This window comes from Dermacentor silvarum, chromosome 3 (genome assembly GCF_013339745.2).
Source record: "Dermacentor silvarum isolate Dsil-2018 chromosome 3, BIME_Dsil_1.4, whole genome shotgun sequence".
Lineage (NCBI taxonomy): Eukaryota > Metazoa > Arthropoda > Arachnida > Ixodida > Ixodidae > Dermacentor > Dermacentor silvarum.
In genome coordinates this window covers 145,037,086-145,053,314 of record NC_051156.1, presented here as the reverse complement: position 1 = coordinate 145,053,314, position 16,229 = coordinate 145,037,086, and positions in this window count along the sequence as shown.

Genomic DNA, 16,229 nt, shown 5'->3' with positions numbered 1-16,229 from the left:
TTTTTTTTCTTTTTTTATTGCATTACAACGTTCTCTGTTTCTTTCTGTATTCTAAAAAATATATAAGGTAGCCAGGCACCACGTATTTCTCGCTCTAGAGCTGCATTTCGCACCAGTACCCCGCGCCCAGCGCCTCCCAGTATGCCGCGCCTTGCCAGCGTCCCAGTATCCAGCGCGCGACACTGGGCCCATAATCAATCAGGCATGGCACTGGGTTTTGCAATAGGGTATATATATATATATATATATATATATATATATATATATATATATATATATGTATATATACATATATATATATATATATATATGCATAGTACTGAAGGCGAATGACAGGCGCTTCGATGCCTGGGGAAAGAAGACGACGATAATCGGTGGTGGTTGCTGACGCTCTAGCTCACGCTCGCCAGTAGCCAGACCTGCCTTGAGTATAGCCTTCTGCAACGCAACTTCTTTTTTCTTCTTCTTTCTGGGGTTTTACGTGCCAAAACCAGTTGTGATTATGAGGCACGCCGTAGTGGAGGGCTCCGGATTAATTTTGACCACCTGGGGTTCTTTAACGTGCACTACAACGCAAGCACACGGGCGTTTTTGCATTTCGCCTCAATCAAAATGCGGCCGCCGGGGCCGGGATTCGATCCCGCGACCTCGTGCTCAGCAGTGCAACGCCTTAGCTGACTGAGTCACCCCGGCGGGTATTGCAACGCAACGCAATGTCCAGGCCTGCTTGAAGACCAACGCCCTTATTTAAATATATATATAGGTAAGGAACCGCAATCTCTCCAGTGCTACTCACTGCATGAGTAAAAGAAGTAGTCCAGCTCTTAGACTGGGAAGGCTTAGGAGTGAGGATCAAGGACGAATATCTCAACAACCTTCGGTTTGCAGGTGACGTTGTCCTATTCAGCAACAATGAGGACGAATTACAGCAAATGATTGAGGACCTTAACCGAGAAAGTGTAAGAGTTGGGTTGAAGCTGATTATGCAGAAGACAAAGATGATGCTCAATAGCCTGGCAAGAGAACAAGAATTAAGGATCGCCAGTCAACCTCTAGAGTCTGTAAATGAGTACGTTTATCTAGGTCAATTACTCACAGGGGACCCTGATCACGAGCAAGAAATTTACAGAAGAATAAAACTGGGTTGGAGTGTATACGGCAGGCATTGCCAAATCCAAACTGGGAGCTTACCAATGTCGTTGAAAAGGAAAGTGTACAACCATTGCATTCTACCGGTGCTAACATATGGGGCAGAAACTCGGGTTAACAAAGAAGCTCGAGAACAAGTTAGGGACCACACAAAGAGCGATGAACGAAAAATGTTAGACCTAACGATAAGAGACAGGAAGAGAGCGGTGTGGATCAGAGAGCGAACGGGGGACAGCCGACATTCTAGTTGACATTAAGTGGGGAAAATGGAGCTAGGCAGGCCATGTAATGCGTAGGATGGATAACCGGTGGACCATTAGAGTTACAGAATGGATACCAAGAGAAGCGAAGCGCAGTCGATGACGGCAGAAAACTAGGTGGGGTGATGAAGTTAGGAAATTTGCGGTCGCAAGTTGGAATCAGCTAGCGCAAGGCAGGGGTAATTGGAGATCGCAGGCAGAGACCTTCGTACTGCAGTGCATATATATATATATATATATACGTGCGTGTGCTGCCGCTGACCGTGGTGTTATGGGGCTAGGCTACTTGCTCAAAAGAAAAGTACGATGTGCACAACACAGTCGGCCTCAAACCCCTCGGTGTGCTTTTCACAGTGGCAGTGTGACTTGCGAAATACGATTCTGTTTAGCGCGCGCCAAGATCTTATGTACAACGTTTTGCTGGGCCACAAAGTATCTGCGCCTCCGTACGTTTGCAATAAAGCGAATGAGAAAATAATACCCACACCAGAAAGCACGGTAAACGAAGTGTAGGGGACCAAATTATCACAGCACACTAATGCACTCGCAGACGCCTAAAGTTTCCTATTCAACGAGCACTTTATCAAGTACATATCGCTACTTAATACCATATTATCCATGAACGTACAACACTTACTGCCAGCTGGCTGTTATCCATGCTGCTTTGGCATGCCTCTTCTGTCAGCAAAGTTTGAAGCAAAGTCACAAAAAGGCGCTGTTCCTGCAAAATTAGTGCACTCGCCCGCCCGCACGTCCGCGAGCTGCAAACATGGCGAGCAGACGACACGCTAGCAGCGCTCCGGCTTCCCACAGTGCCTTGCGCCGGCCATAGAGGGCACGCGTGAATTTTGGAAAGGCCCATAGCAGGCGCTGCCCGAAAAAGAGGTGGCCGCTCTAGGTTGGTTTTTCCACCGGCTACATTTTGGCCGAGCTGTTATTAAACAGCCAAGCTGCCAAGCTTAACAGCCAAGCTGTTACAATATATTAACAGCCAACTGTTATGAAAAAAAAAGGCAGAAGAAAACTTTGTGCAAGAGAAAGTTATGAAACCTGCGGTGTTATGCCGTCAGACCTGTGGCGAATGAACAACGTACGTTTTATAGCTACATCTTGCATCGTGTATTTTTTTTTTCTTTTTGTTTGGCTTGGCTAACGGAGCTTGGCTGACGTTAGCAGAGACACACATTATACTAATTAGGCGCTGCCTCGTTTCCACTGTAACCGATTGTTTTTGCTTCGAGACTCATAATAACCAATGTATGTTGTTTAGTTCCGGGGCGATTCTACGAGGGTATGCTTAGCCCGTGGTCTCGCCTTGCCCTTACTGGGACCGGCTGCTGTACTATGGTGTCGCGCGCGCACAGGAAAATATGAACACTTGTGACATCTGACTCGCTGTCAAAACGCTGGCGTGCGGAAGTGCGGCAGCAGCAGCCCGAGCGATTGACCTTCGTGCTGCCTCTTGCGTCAACGCGTACTAAGCAGCGAGAACACGAAGCACACGAAGCTATCAGCACTCGGCGCTGATAATCGGCCCATCGCAAATCCCTTTCAAGATAGGGCCCGCGCGGCCGCGACACACACAGCCACCGCCGGGGTAGAACGCCCCCTCCCTCTCTCCTTCTAGTGTCTTGCGCGTGGCAGAAGACGGTTCGCTTGATCCCTGCTTTAGGCCCTTGCGCGCGCGAGATTTAGCCACCATCATCGGCTCATCCTCGAACGCTTTCACTATCACATACAACTTATGGCGCGCGGTGATGATGTTATTGCCGTTGGGCTTTATACGGGACATGACGGTGACGCAGGCGGCGACGGCAGAAATGCACCTGCAGTGTCTATATAAGTGCTATTGCAATAAAACGTAGATAAACCGGCCCACCAGCGCCTCTCTGTGGAGGGAACGTCAGAGAACATCACACACCAGCCGCGCTGTCATTGGCTGCGGCCAAACGACAGTGCGGTTGTCGGATGTGTCGTGGGATTAAAACCTGCAGTTTTTTGCGCACTTGGCGTCCGATCCTTTGTTTCGGTACGTCAGAACGTCTCGGTTCCGGCGCGTCGGACGCTATTTCGGACGCCGAATCGGTCCGTGTAAGCACTTCAAGGTGCTCGAACGCGAGGTAGTCGTTCAACACTCTAACAGAGCGTGCACACTGTGAATGGTGGGACACCACTAGGTAGAACACCGTCCAAGAAGTTCAAGCGCAACCATAAACCTTGCTAAAGCAGTCTATGCTTTGCCCTTCGGGTGAAGCCATCGGTTTCTCAATTCATGATAGTTATGCAATGACACAAGCATGTCTTCAATCAGGCCCAGTTCTGACTGCGTAAAGACGTGTTGCTTAAAAAAAATCTGCTAGCTAGCGCTAATATTCAACGCTTCAACCGAGCATGGTCTACTTGGAGACTACCCACGAAAGCGGAACAACCTTGCAGCCTCTTGGCATGTGCCCCGGTAAGTAAAAAAAAAAGCACTGCTTCGCATTTTCAACTTTTTATTTCTTTGCATGCGAGGTGGATAAAACAGATTGCTGCAGTCATTTCTCAAATGTGGAAAATAGTAATAATGATATAGCTATTGCTCTTTTAAGGCAATTCAAACAAAGCTCTTCTTGTTTTGCCACTTTGCTAAAATTCCAGGCAGGGAGTACAGAGTAAATAAATATTTTTTTGCTGTTTCTGCATAAAAGATACACTGCGACAAATTCACTGCACGCTAGTGCGAAATGTACTTCGAGGGATACAGTTACATTAATTGCATTTGGGAGAGAAAAAATGTCTGCTATCTGGTATCTGGCAGAAACAAATTACTGGTATCTCACAGAAAAAATCATCATCTTATCAAGGCTTGACTAAGCACAGCTCACACAAGGACTCCATTGAAAGAAATACACAAGCAAAACGGTGTTGGGTGTGTATGCTTTGAGCACATGAACCACAAACTCAAACGCACTTCCACGATAGTAATTAAGGCTCTTTTTTCTTTCAACTCCAGCCTCCAAGACGCGACCATTTTTGTTCATTTGGACTCTATTGTCTCTGGACGTACAAGTGAACAGTGAATGTGAATGTGTCGCGACTGGAAGTAACATCAAGGCCCAGAATCTTCATAAGGTATGTCTCTGCACATAGAACCACGATTTGTTCATTTGTTGGACTAACTTTTGTTTCATCATTTGTTGCTTGCGTGTTTGTCATGCCTTCTTCATTACTCGTCTCAGGAAGCCGGACAAAAGAGAGATTATTGGTCTGCAATCTGCCAACGCCAAGCCGTAACAAGCTCAATGGTAACCATAATGACAACAGGTCGTCTTGAAATATGTGCAAGTTTCCTAGGTAGAGAGGTGCGAGCCCTATCAGGAAAGCCGCTGCATACAGTTTTGTATAATGCCGAGCGGGAATGCTAAAATTTGACATACAAGCTTACTTGCTTTTAAGGTAGTTTTTTTGAGAAGTGGAGAATTAACATGTTGAGTTCCAACTTGCTTTTATTCTGGTCATTACAACTATGACAACCAGAACAGAAAAAAGGTAGCAAGCTCGTACTTGCTATTACACAAATTCTGTCATCTGCTTTTTGGAAATCAGCTTGGCGGGCAATAGCAACAATTATCACATGCTCTCTCGCAACGATACTTTGTTACGTGAAAATGCAAAGAATCTTCAACGACGTTTCTGCGCTAGCTTCAACGGCGCTTCTACGATGCTTCCCAAGCTAGCACCATTGATGCCGGTCCTCCAGTGGATCCCACCTACGTTTCTGATTGATACTATTCATGGGATGCCACTCACGGATTTACTTATTAGCTGGAACTTAGAAAATTCTTTTCACTGACCTATATGGAATTGTGTTTCACATGAAGGAGAAAATATGGGGAATGGAGCTGTGAATATATTTCAATGCATGTAAATGGACGTAAATGGAAGTTGGCTTCTTGTAAAATTGTGCGGGACATTGTTATGGTCAAGGTTCTCTTGCACTTTCTTCCAGACAAGGCCTCTCCGGTAATCCTTGGAAGTTCGTTCAAGATATGTTTCAGGCAAACACACATACTGTAGGAGGAGGAGGAATAAACTTTATTTACAGAAATGAGCAGACGGTGAAATAGTCCGAGGTGGGCGGCATCCCTAGTCCAGTATCCCGATAGCTTGGCCCTGCTCACCAGGTGGTGCTGGTCTTCAGGGCTCGGCCTTGTCAGCTGGGCCTCCCGGTGATGTGTGGTGTCGATAGGTTTGGCCCACATTCCCATACCATGTGGTAGAGGGTATTGGGCACATATGAAATTAATTATTATCTTGCCTATACAGTAAATTTCTATAAACACGGCTGTCTTCGGCCACCCACTTCTTTTAACAATGTGACTGAGGGATGTACGTTTACCTTTATTTGTATACTCCTGCGTGAAAGCGACATTTGTTCTATAAGTAAGAATTTGCACCTAGGCAGGCAGTTTTATAGCTGCCGCCGATGAAAATAATCACAGCTTGAGACCCAAGTGCTCATAAGTTTCATGTATAACCTAATTACAATCGAGCCATGCTCCCAATGCCGAAAACAAATGGTTATGCCGGCAATTCGACATAGCATTGTTGGCGCATCTAGCCATTAATGTGCTAGTCAATTCTGTGTGTCAATTCTATGTGTATGCATTAATTCGATTCTATTTAGTCAATTCTATGTGCACGCATTACAGAGTGTTAAGGTAAACTTCCCTAAGCGTGCTTTCAAGCGCGCCATACAAAAAGCCTTACCTTTATAACAGTATATATTTTCCGAGGATTGAAGTAATGAAGTATATGAGAGAAACTATAATACGGACCGACGCAGTTTCGTTTGCTGAATGTAAGCGGACTTAAAATCACTAAATGCATTTATATTCTTTGAGACTTTAACTGAATTTGAAAAATACCTAGACGCTGTGTTTCAAATCTCAACAGCAGTTTTATTACTGCTCTTCTTAGAACAGAAATGTGCACTAACCTGCGAATGAGGGCTTAAGGGCTGCGGCATGAATGGCGAAAGGAGATAATGCGTTTTGTATATGTGTGATAGGCTGGGAGCCTGACCCCCGGTCTTCTCAAATGATCCTCGACAGCAGAGTGCACCGCTCGACTGCGGCAGACGCTACGCTTTCTAATGATTGGCGGGGAATGTCAGCGAAGCACAGTGACCGCTATGTTGAGGGGTGGCGCTGCTATTCGCTTCCTCAGGTAAAGGTGGAGGGTTTAATAGAGGAAAGTTTTAGAAAATTGGGAAGAAAAGGTATACAGCTCAGCCCGCAGTAACAACTTAACCAAACATGGTACGAAGCTTGCTGCTTTTGTACATGCTCATGCACACTTTTCTTGTCAGTCACTCTGGTGAGCTACGACACATCTGAAAGTATATATTAAGCTGGCAATTCATATACTAACTACAGGAAGACGCAACACTCGTTGAGAGCATGTTCTCTAATGTTCGCAATCCTGCAACCGTTAGTCAAGGTCACAGGTAGTAAATATTTATGGTCAGTCAGTACCCCCGTTGCCCTCTACTTTCAGTAGGCGTTATTTTTTTGTTCTCTTGTCACATGTCTACTGAGGGATCAGTAGCATATATCTCCTCAACACACTCATGAAGCGCTGTAGGGGCCAAAAGTAAAACTTTATAACATTGCTAATACCTCAACGGAAGTCATTCGTCTGCAAAACTGCAGCTGCTCTATACCGCAGAGATCATGACCGTGAAAAAGGCCGTTGTAGAAAGTAACAAAAGACGAATTAGACGCTGCACCCTCTTCCGTCACAATTAGTACGCTTAAAAGAGCTGGTGTAAACGATACTGAAATGCGCCAGCGATTTAAAAAAAAAGATTATGGTTTATTTTCGTTCGGGATCCTTTCCACTGGAGTGCACCAGCCTTCTTCTAGACCTCTATTTCACATTTTGCATGGGTGAAAACTGTTTCCGCAATGGTGAAAGAAACACGCGCACAAAACAAAGTGTACTGGTAACAAACTGCTCTCGCTTTTTTGGCCTGAAACCTATACAGCTGAATTATTATACATGCTAAAATTCTTGCACGTATTGTACATATGTGGTATTAGTACGTATACATATGTGGTGTAGTACAAGTAATACATGTATTTTACGTTGGGACTATGCTTAAACCCATAGGGCCACTGTCCCTGTGGCCACGGAGAGCCAGACCTTGTCGCCCGCAAAAGAATTTCCTCAATAATAGGCCATTTACTTTCTTCTGTTTTCTCATATTTTACTTTGCCTGCCCTGGTCCACCTGATCGATCACATCCTAAAATCGACCGCTTCCTAAAAATGGTAGAAGAAAATTATCAGCTGCCAGCTGACAGTCACGATGATATTTAGTATTTTCGTCTGTGTGAAAGATTGCAAGCGCGTGCTTTCATTTCTGGGACGGCTTGGACACGAGGGCTCCAGTGCACGCATGTTGGCCCAAGTTTTTAAGAGCATTAACCCCATAACGTTCCGGAATTGAAAAAAATTTAAAACACGCCTTTGGAAATGTCGGTGCACCTTTCGCGTCAAAAGTTTGAGAACTTTATACCCATAAAGTTTCGTAATTGAAATCCATGCGTTCCGTAGATTCCGCGGCCGCTGCGAGTTTCGTAATTGAAATCCATGCGCTCCGTAGATTCCGCGGCCGCTGCAAGATGCCGCAACGCGTCCGCTCGCTATCGAAAAGCCCTTGAAAGTTTGTGCTCGGATGGGGCTCCTTGAGTTACGTGACTCCAGGTGCAAGGGTGCTGCCACGAAATCCAGCCCGAGTTTGCAATGTTCGTGCCTAAATGTCTTTTCGAGCGTGAAAAAGACATTGTAGACAGAATCCAGAATGATTCCCGGCGTCGGTGGCAGTTTTGGTCGGTGGTGCATGCCGGCACGACAAAATTTCGGGGGGTGGGGGGGAGGGGCTGAAGCCCCATCAGCGCCCCCCCCCCCCCCCCTGGCAACGCCCCTGCCAAGGTCCACGGCTTCTTGGAATGAGGAACCTGCCCCCATTGATTGATTGAAGAGCGAAGAACACTTCGCTTGCTAGATATTAAAAGTTTGCTCCCTGTCTCTCAATTTCTGGTAGGCTGTATCGGAGTCGCAGCCGCACTTGGGTACATGAAACCATACATGCAATAATTACTAGAGTGAACTTTCGCGCAAGTGCTGCGGGAGCTAAAGGTAAGACTGTTCAGCCAGCTGGGCAATGATGATTAGTAAATGGGTTCGCTTCAACTGCGTCGTTCTGGCTTTGACTCCAAAAAGCGCAGGGTATCATTTCTGACACGCTCACTTTGATGCCTCAAACTCTGCTTTAATCGCTGTAAATCCAACGTAGAGCCTATACTAGCGCTTCCGATATGCTTTAGCGAGTTTCCGGTTGTAGAGAGTTGAGCTAATAATTACCAATGAGGTAATTATCGTACTAAATAGATTTTCCTCAATCATCTTTACACAGTTTCTTTTTCTACGAGTATACTCTCCATAGACAGAAATAAAAGTGAGCAAGCTGTTTTAATATTCTCAGATGTGGAATGGTGTTTGGACTTTGTGGGGTAAAAACGGCTTCGTGATTTCCAACAAAGTAGGAAGAGAAATAGGCAAACAATCTTTAATAAATTTGTCTGAAAGAACGATTCGAAAACAAGACGTCTAGCACATAATCCCGATATTGAAACTATTACGAGCCATCGGCCTTTAACCGACGACAACAAAATGGCGCCAGGGAAGCAGTTTCGCGCGTCACGCGCTCGAGCACAGCTCGAGTAAGGAACGATCGGGCCAGCAGCATTGGGTTATTTCGTCTGTGCTCGACCGACGATGAAATAAATACGCGGGAGATCGTAAACTACCCCTCTTTCAACAAAACCATTGCGCCCCGGACGCATGCACAGAAATGCCGTATAGAACACTCTTAAGAATTTGACGCCGGTAAGCCAGCGCGTTGACAAGTGCGGCTATAGTTTCAATTTGGAGACCTCAACAGGAGGAACCGCTGCAATTAGCCGCGAATATGCGTGTTTGTTGAGAGTTATTGCCTTCTTCATTTAGAAAAGTATAGATGGCTTGTATGCATATAAACAAAAGTACCCCACAAGGCGGATAGGAAAGCGGCGGCGCTGTAGCTCAATTGGTAAATCATCGCACGCGTAATACGTAGTCGTGGGTTCGTATACCACCTGCCGCTAGTTGTTTTTTCATCCACTTTCAGTTTCATTTACGTATGATTGCTTAAATTCAATTCAGAACAAGTAATTCCCCTATGCTGTCCGTGGTGTCATAGTTTGTTGGGGTCTGATGAAAAGACTATATATATATATATATATATATATATATATATATATATATATATATATATCATAAGAAGCCAACAAACAATGACACCAAGGACAACATAGGGGACATTACTTGTACTTACTAACTGAATTAAAGAAATGATACATTAATGGAAATGAAAATGGCTGAAAAAAAATTGCACCATCTTCCCGAGGGGAACCATGGGCTGATGCGGAGCATCGCGGTCCTTATAACGGCGTTCACGCGTCGCGTGCAGCATCGGGAGCAGCCTCTCGTTGACGTTTACACGCGGCTTCCCGTTCTCGAACTTCGGGTTCCGCCGCTCGCTTCGTACGTTTACGTTGAACTTCACGGTCCCGAACCTCAGGTTCTGCTGCTCGACGTTCTTGAACCGACGCTGCTTCACGTTGCCGAAGCTCAGGATCCGCAGCTCGACGTTCACGAACCAACGCGGCTTCACGTTCTCGAAGGTCGGGTTCCGCCGCTCGCTTCGTACGTTTACGATGAACTTCACGGCCCGAACCTCAGGTTCTGCTGCTCGACGTTCACTAACCAACGCGGCTTCCCATTCTCGAAGCTCAGGATCCGCTGCTCGACGTTGACGTTTCGAAGCGGCTTCGCGTTTTCGAAGTGTAGAATCCGCTGCTCGACGCTGACGTTTCGAAGCGGCTTCGCGTTGGCGAACTGAATGTGGATCCGCTGCACGTCGCCGACGTTTACGTTCTGCGTCGCGAGCTCTTCTCTGCGCAGCCTTGTCTTCAGAGGTGCTCGCGGTTCTGTTAATGAACTGGCTGCTGCTGTTTGAAGATGTGCCAGACAGTTCGTTGACAGATTCGTTGGCGTCCATTCAGCGCATCGGACGGCGCAGCGTGACTAAACCGAAGCAGCAACGGAGGCAGCGGCGCATGCACCGGGTTTATATAAGCAGCCGGTGCGGAGAGGAGGAGGAGAGAGAGAGGCGTGCATGCGCGCGCTTTCGCACAGGTGGCGGATGAAGACACGGAGGGAGAAGCGCGTTATCGAACAGATGGCGTGGAGAGGGGAGAGAGGCGTTATCGCACAGCTGGCGTGGAGAGAATGAGGAGAGGTGCGGACGGACGCCGACGCCGACGCCAACGACGCCGCGGGACAGGCCGCCGCTATAAGATGCTCTGCAACTAAAACAACTGTCCGCAGGTGGGGAATGATCCCACGTCTTCGCATTACGCGTGCGATACTCTTACCATGGAGCTACCGCGGAGCCGTGTTCCCATCCACTTTCTGGGGGTATTTATGTTTTACAACTAGAACTAACCCTGTGAGTGTTAGCCAGCGCCACCACTCACACACCACGGCGGCGTATGTGGAATATCCTTTCTGCCGCAGGCGTCACGAGCACGCGATCTTTTTGGGTGATGGCCACTGGTAAATAAACCCACATATGCTACCTGAAGGCATCAATCTTGTTTGTTGTCTTATTATGAGATGATTAATAAAAACCGGGTCCCTCGGTGCACTCTATTCTTATATATATATATATATATATATATATATATATATATATATATATATGAGTGTGTGTGTGTTTAAGTGTTGTGGAATTTGTAGAAATCGCCTGTGACAGGTAACATAATTCTTATCATTCAGCTGGGTATTCGATGAGGTGGACACTAGTACTACGAGAATTCGAAACACATATTCAACTACTTAGCAAAAAATCGCAAATTAACTTCTTATTTATTGACTTTACGACACATATTGCAATTTACAAATTGTAGCCGGTGAGCTTGTCAGGCGTATCCACTTGGAATGAATTTCCAGATTGACACCAGTTTGGAGATATGCGCCATCAAACTCGCCGTAAAAATGCACTGTTGTTCCACTTACTTTTTTTACCAAAATGCTGTTTTAATACATTGAAGCATTAAAGCATAGCCTCCTATATACTTCATGCCTGCCCATCGGCGCCGAGAACGCAGGGAACCGGTCGTCGCGCCTAGTGCCGTCACTCACCACCAGTTGGCGGTGCTACCCCAGAATAGAAATACAGGACGCGCTATGGTGGCGTGCGCTGTAGCATCACTATATATCACGCTACTTTTTATTGCGATAGCAATTATATGGACACTTCAACCGGATTTCTGCCGTCGGCGTCGCCGTCGCCGTAGCCGTCGCCGTCGTCGTCGCCGTCGCCGTCGCCGTGAGGTTCCGTATAGATAAAATCTTCACCGCGCGCCGTATGCCCCAGCGCAAGCGTGCTGGGACGCGCGCTATCACGGAGAGCGAACACACTCAATCCCCCACGCGCAAGCAACGAAGCGGGAAGCCAGCGCCGGAGGGAGCGGGGGGGGGGGGCACTTCTACTGTGCCAACAACCGCGCTCGTCGCTCGACCGCACGGTCTCTTATCTCTCCCACGCGCAAGCAAGGAAGCGGGAAGCCAGCGCCGGAGGAAGCGGGGGGGCACTTCTACTGTGCCAACAACCGCGCTCGTCGCTCGACCGCACGGTCTCTTATCTCTCCCACGCGCAAGCAAGGAAGCGGGAAGCCAGCGCCGGAGGAAGCGGGGGGGGGCACTTTTCTTCTGCCAACAACCGCGCTCGTCGCTCGCCGCACCGTCTCTTATCTCCACACGGCTCTGACCTCTATGCGCCGCGTGCATTCGCGGCTCAGTTTCTGTTGAAGCGATAGACCGCACGTAAGTACCTTCGCCCGCAGCGGCGTATGCTTGCTGCCAGCGTTTTGACAGTCGTTGTCTGCAGTCATTCAGTGTGATCTCTTCATGTTTGTTTGTGCGCGCTCACACCACGCTTGTTCATTCAGTTAGTAATAGTCGGGTCACATTTTCCAACGCACGCTACACATGTAATGCTGCCCGGATCGGCAGTGCAGCGCTACAGGTGTGTCCCTTCGCACGCGCGCTGCCCACGGGAAGCGCTTCTCATCAACACCACCGTTTCACACGCGCCTTCTCGTGGTCATCGAGTCTCTCTTCATGTCGGTCTACTTACGCCGCAGCACACCTGCTTACTTAATCAGCTCATGTTTACTACAATTCATATTGCTACCAAAGCCGCTCACCTTACTTCGTATGACATTGCTGTGTTGCTATCGCATGCATTGCTTCGCCCTTAGGGCGAAACTGTGACATTTTTATTTTTTACCGGTGCTGATTCTATTGTGTTACAACATCTGCGGACATTTAACGCTGACACAAAAGCGTACAGGCCGCCGCGCATTGCTTCTTCCAAAAGAAAAGAACGATAAAAGGAAAACCACAGCTCTCATCTGTACTACTACGAAGCTTCATTTTCCTTCTGCTTATTATTACATATGTTTTGTATGTCAGTGTGGAAAAAAAACAATGTCAGCTCTAATAACTGCACAACCAACACTTTTATTGCCTTCATTTAGATTTAATGTTTGTGGAGCTTTCATGACAGGGGGTTCTGTGAACTTTTGCGATGTCGTTCTTGTCCGTTACCTTCAGCGCAAAATTAGTGAATAGAGGGCGAAAGAACTTTGTCACCATGATCTCAAACAGCTTCTCGTGATGCTCAGGCACTGAACAATTCAATAGTTAAATTATGGGGTTTTACGTGTCAAAACCACGATCTGATTATGAGGCACGCCGTAGTGGGGGACTCCGGAAATTTCGACCACCTGGGGTTCTTTAACGTGCAATCTAAGTGCAATCAAAGTGCAAAGATCTAAGTGCAATCTGTGCGATCTAAGTGCAAGATCTAAGCAAGTGCAATCTAAGTGCTTAGATTGCAAACGTGCAATCTTTCACGTGCAATCTAAGTACACGGGCGTTTTCGCATTTCGCCCCCATCTAAATGCGGCCGCCGTGGCCGGGGCTCGATCCCGCGACCTCGTGCTCAGCAGCCCAACACCATAGCCACTGAGCAACCACGGCGGGTGATTCAATAGTTCACGCTCTCACAGCACTTGAGCAGCATTCACGGCAGTCTCCCTTAGCGGCTGCTTGAAATTTCTTAGCTTAGCGAGCACTACTTCAGCCTAGTTGTGCAATGAGTTCAGCACAACTACGAGTTCGCCTGACGGATACAGCAGACGGCTTCTGTCTTGAAGCCGGCGCCGAGGGCTTGGACTTTGTCAACAAACTGAGGCATTCTTTGCAAGACACCCGCTCATTAACAGCTGAACAGCTCTCGACAGGTATCCGCCAACCATGGCTAGTGCTGCACATTCTGGCGAACGAAGCGTTTCTTTGCGCCGAGTAATGTGGTTGAATAGCGCTGCTATTGCCTCTTTGGAAAATTTTTCGGATGGTTCTGGCGTAGTGCTTACGTTCAGTTGCCGGTGTAGTGACGAGCATGTGATATCTTCCGTGTCCATCACGTTGCTGTTGTCGATGATGACTCAATTCCTGTCTTCAGAGACTTTTCTGTTCCGCACAAAACTGCCCGTGAGTCTGTCTGATGGTTGCTTCCAGCTGACCCCCCCAACCACCCCCAAAAAAGATTCAATGGCGTCAGACGAGAGCTTTGTAGTCAGAACAAATGAAAAGTGCATCTCTCTCAGCAAGTATCTCACGCATTCCACGTTTGACGCATTCAAACTTTAAGCCACTTCTCTGGAAGTTCTTCATCGCTCGGAATTTCATGAAATGAGATGCCCGGGACCTTTGTCTTACTGTACGAGGTGCATCCAGGTCCACAACAATACGCCATACCACTGGGTATCAACTCGCAAAGCGCCCTATCAAACCACTTAAAGTAGCACAACTCTCTCGTGACCATGATGTCTTCTTTTCGGCCAGAAGGCTCTCATTTGCGTTGCTGCTAGACGTTCTCAATGCGACACCGACAGTGTCACCACAGCCACAGTCTTTCAATACTTTGCGCTCACCGCGTCAATCGAAGGCAGAAGGCAAGTTTTTTTCCCTGCCGTGGACTGCTGCAGAAAGGTGATCTCTCAGCAAACAAGCGAACCGTCGGCAGGCGAGGCAAATTAATATTGTCTCGATTTGATACTAATGGAGACGCGCACACGCAATTTTTCCCGCCTTTAACCATGCACGGCGGCTAGCAAACTTTTCTGGGGTAGCAGCGCCCCTAGCGGTCGATCTGCGAGGAGGTTAGGCAAGGAGGTTGAACGGCGCTCCCGGAGTGATTGCGCGGGCACAGAAAGTATATAGGAGGCTATGATAAAAGTAGCTGGAACACCCGTGTATTTCGTCCCACACTTTGGGAAATAATATCTCTAAACTGGTGTCATCCTGGAAATTCATTTCCAGTGGATACGTCTTGCAATGTCACCGGCTACAATTTGTAAATGGCAATATGTGTCATAAAATAATACATCAAGAAGTTAATTAGTACATCTTTGTTAAGTAATTGAATATGTGTTTCGATTTCTCGTGCTACTAATGTCCTCCTCTTCGAATAACCCAGCTCAACGATAAGAATTACGCTACCTGCCACAGGCGGTTTTTAAAATTCCGTAAAGCTGAAGTTTGAACGCCCGGTGTGTGTGTGTGTGTGTGTGTGCGTGTGTGTGTGTGTGTGTGTGTGTGTGTGTGTGTGTGTGTGTGTGCGTGTGCGTGTGCGTGCGCGTGCGTGCGTGCGTGCGTGCGTGCGTGCGTGCGTGTAGAACATCCCAAATAGAAAGTTTTAAGGTTTTTACTCGTGTGGCCCTTTTTTTTTCTTGTGAGGGGTTTCTGTGGAAAGTGGTCAGCAGGATTTCTGTTCAAAGACACTCATTATTTTGCACTATCGGGAACACAGCACACTCCAACTGCCATCGTTAAAAGTCCGTGAATCATGTTTAAAAGCTAGGATTAAGGTATGTTTATTTTTCATGAGGTAACGCTCCATCGCAGCAGTTGCGGCAGTGATAGACAAAATGAATAATTTAGGGCTCGAGTGATTGGATGGTTCTTGCACGAATGATGACAATTTCTGAAAAAGAAAAGAGATAATGAATAAACGTATATCCTTCTACATTAGTATAAATGCAATTAGCGTTCGTAGGGCACTTCACGCACTTAGGCTATTTCATGCCTGCCTGCTGATGTCAATAACTGTTTTAATCTCAGCCATTGTCACTGAGCAGTCAAGGGTCTAGTAGTAGTAGTAGTAGTAGTAGTAGTAGTAGTAGTAGTAGTAGTAAAATGTTATTATATACAGAAACCGGACAGGCTCCTACCCCAGTCATCAGATGGGGTAGGGGGTTAAAGACGAAGTTTGTCAAGCGGGGTGGTGCCCCTATTCCAAGGCTCCACTAGCACGGGCCATCCACTCAGCTCGTTGGATCAGTCCTATAGCTGATCTTCCAGGGCCGGGCTAGACAGCAGCGCCTCCCATTAGTTCTACGTGCCTTTTGTTTCGTGTTCTTCTGCGTCTTCTGCACACTCCCACATGATGTGAAAGAGTGTTGGTGTTGCTCCACAACACGGGCATATGTCTCTGTATGCCGTGGGGTACTCAGTTGGAGTGTGTGCAAATTTATGTAGGTGTTCGTCTGTAATCTTCGCAACACGGTTGCCTCCGCAGCGCTGAGTTTACCGTGCG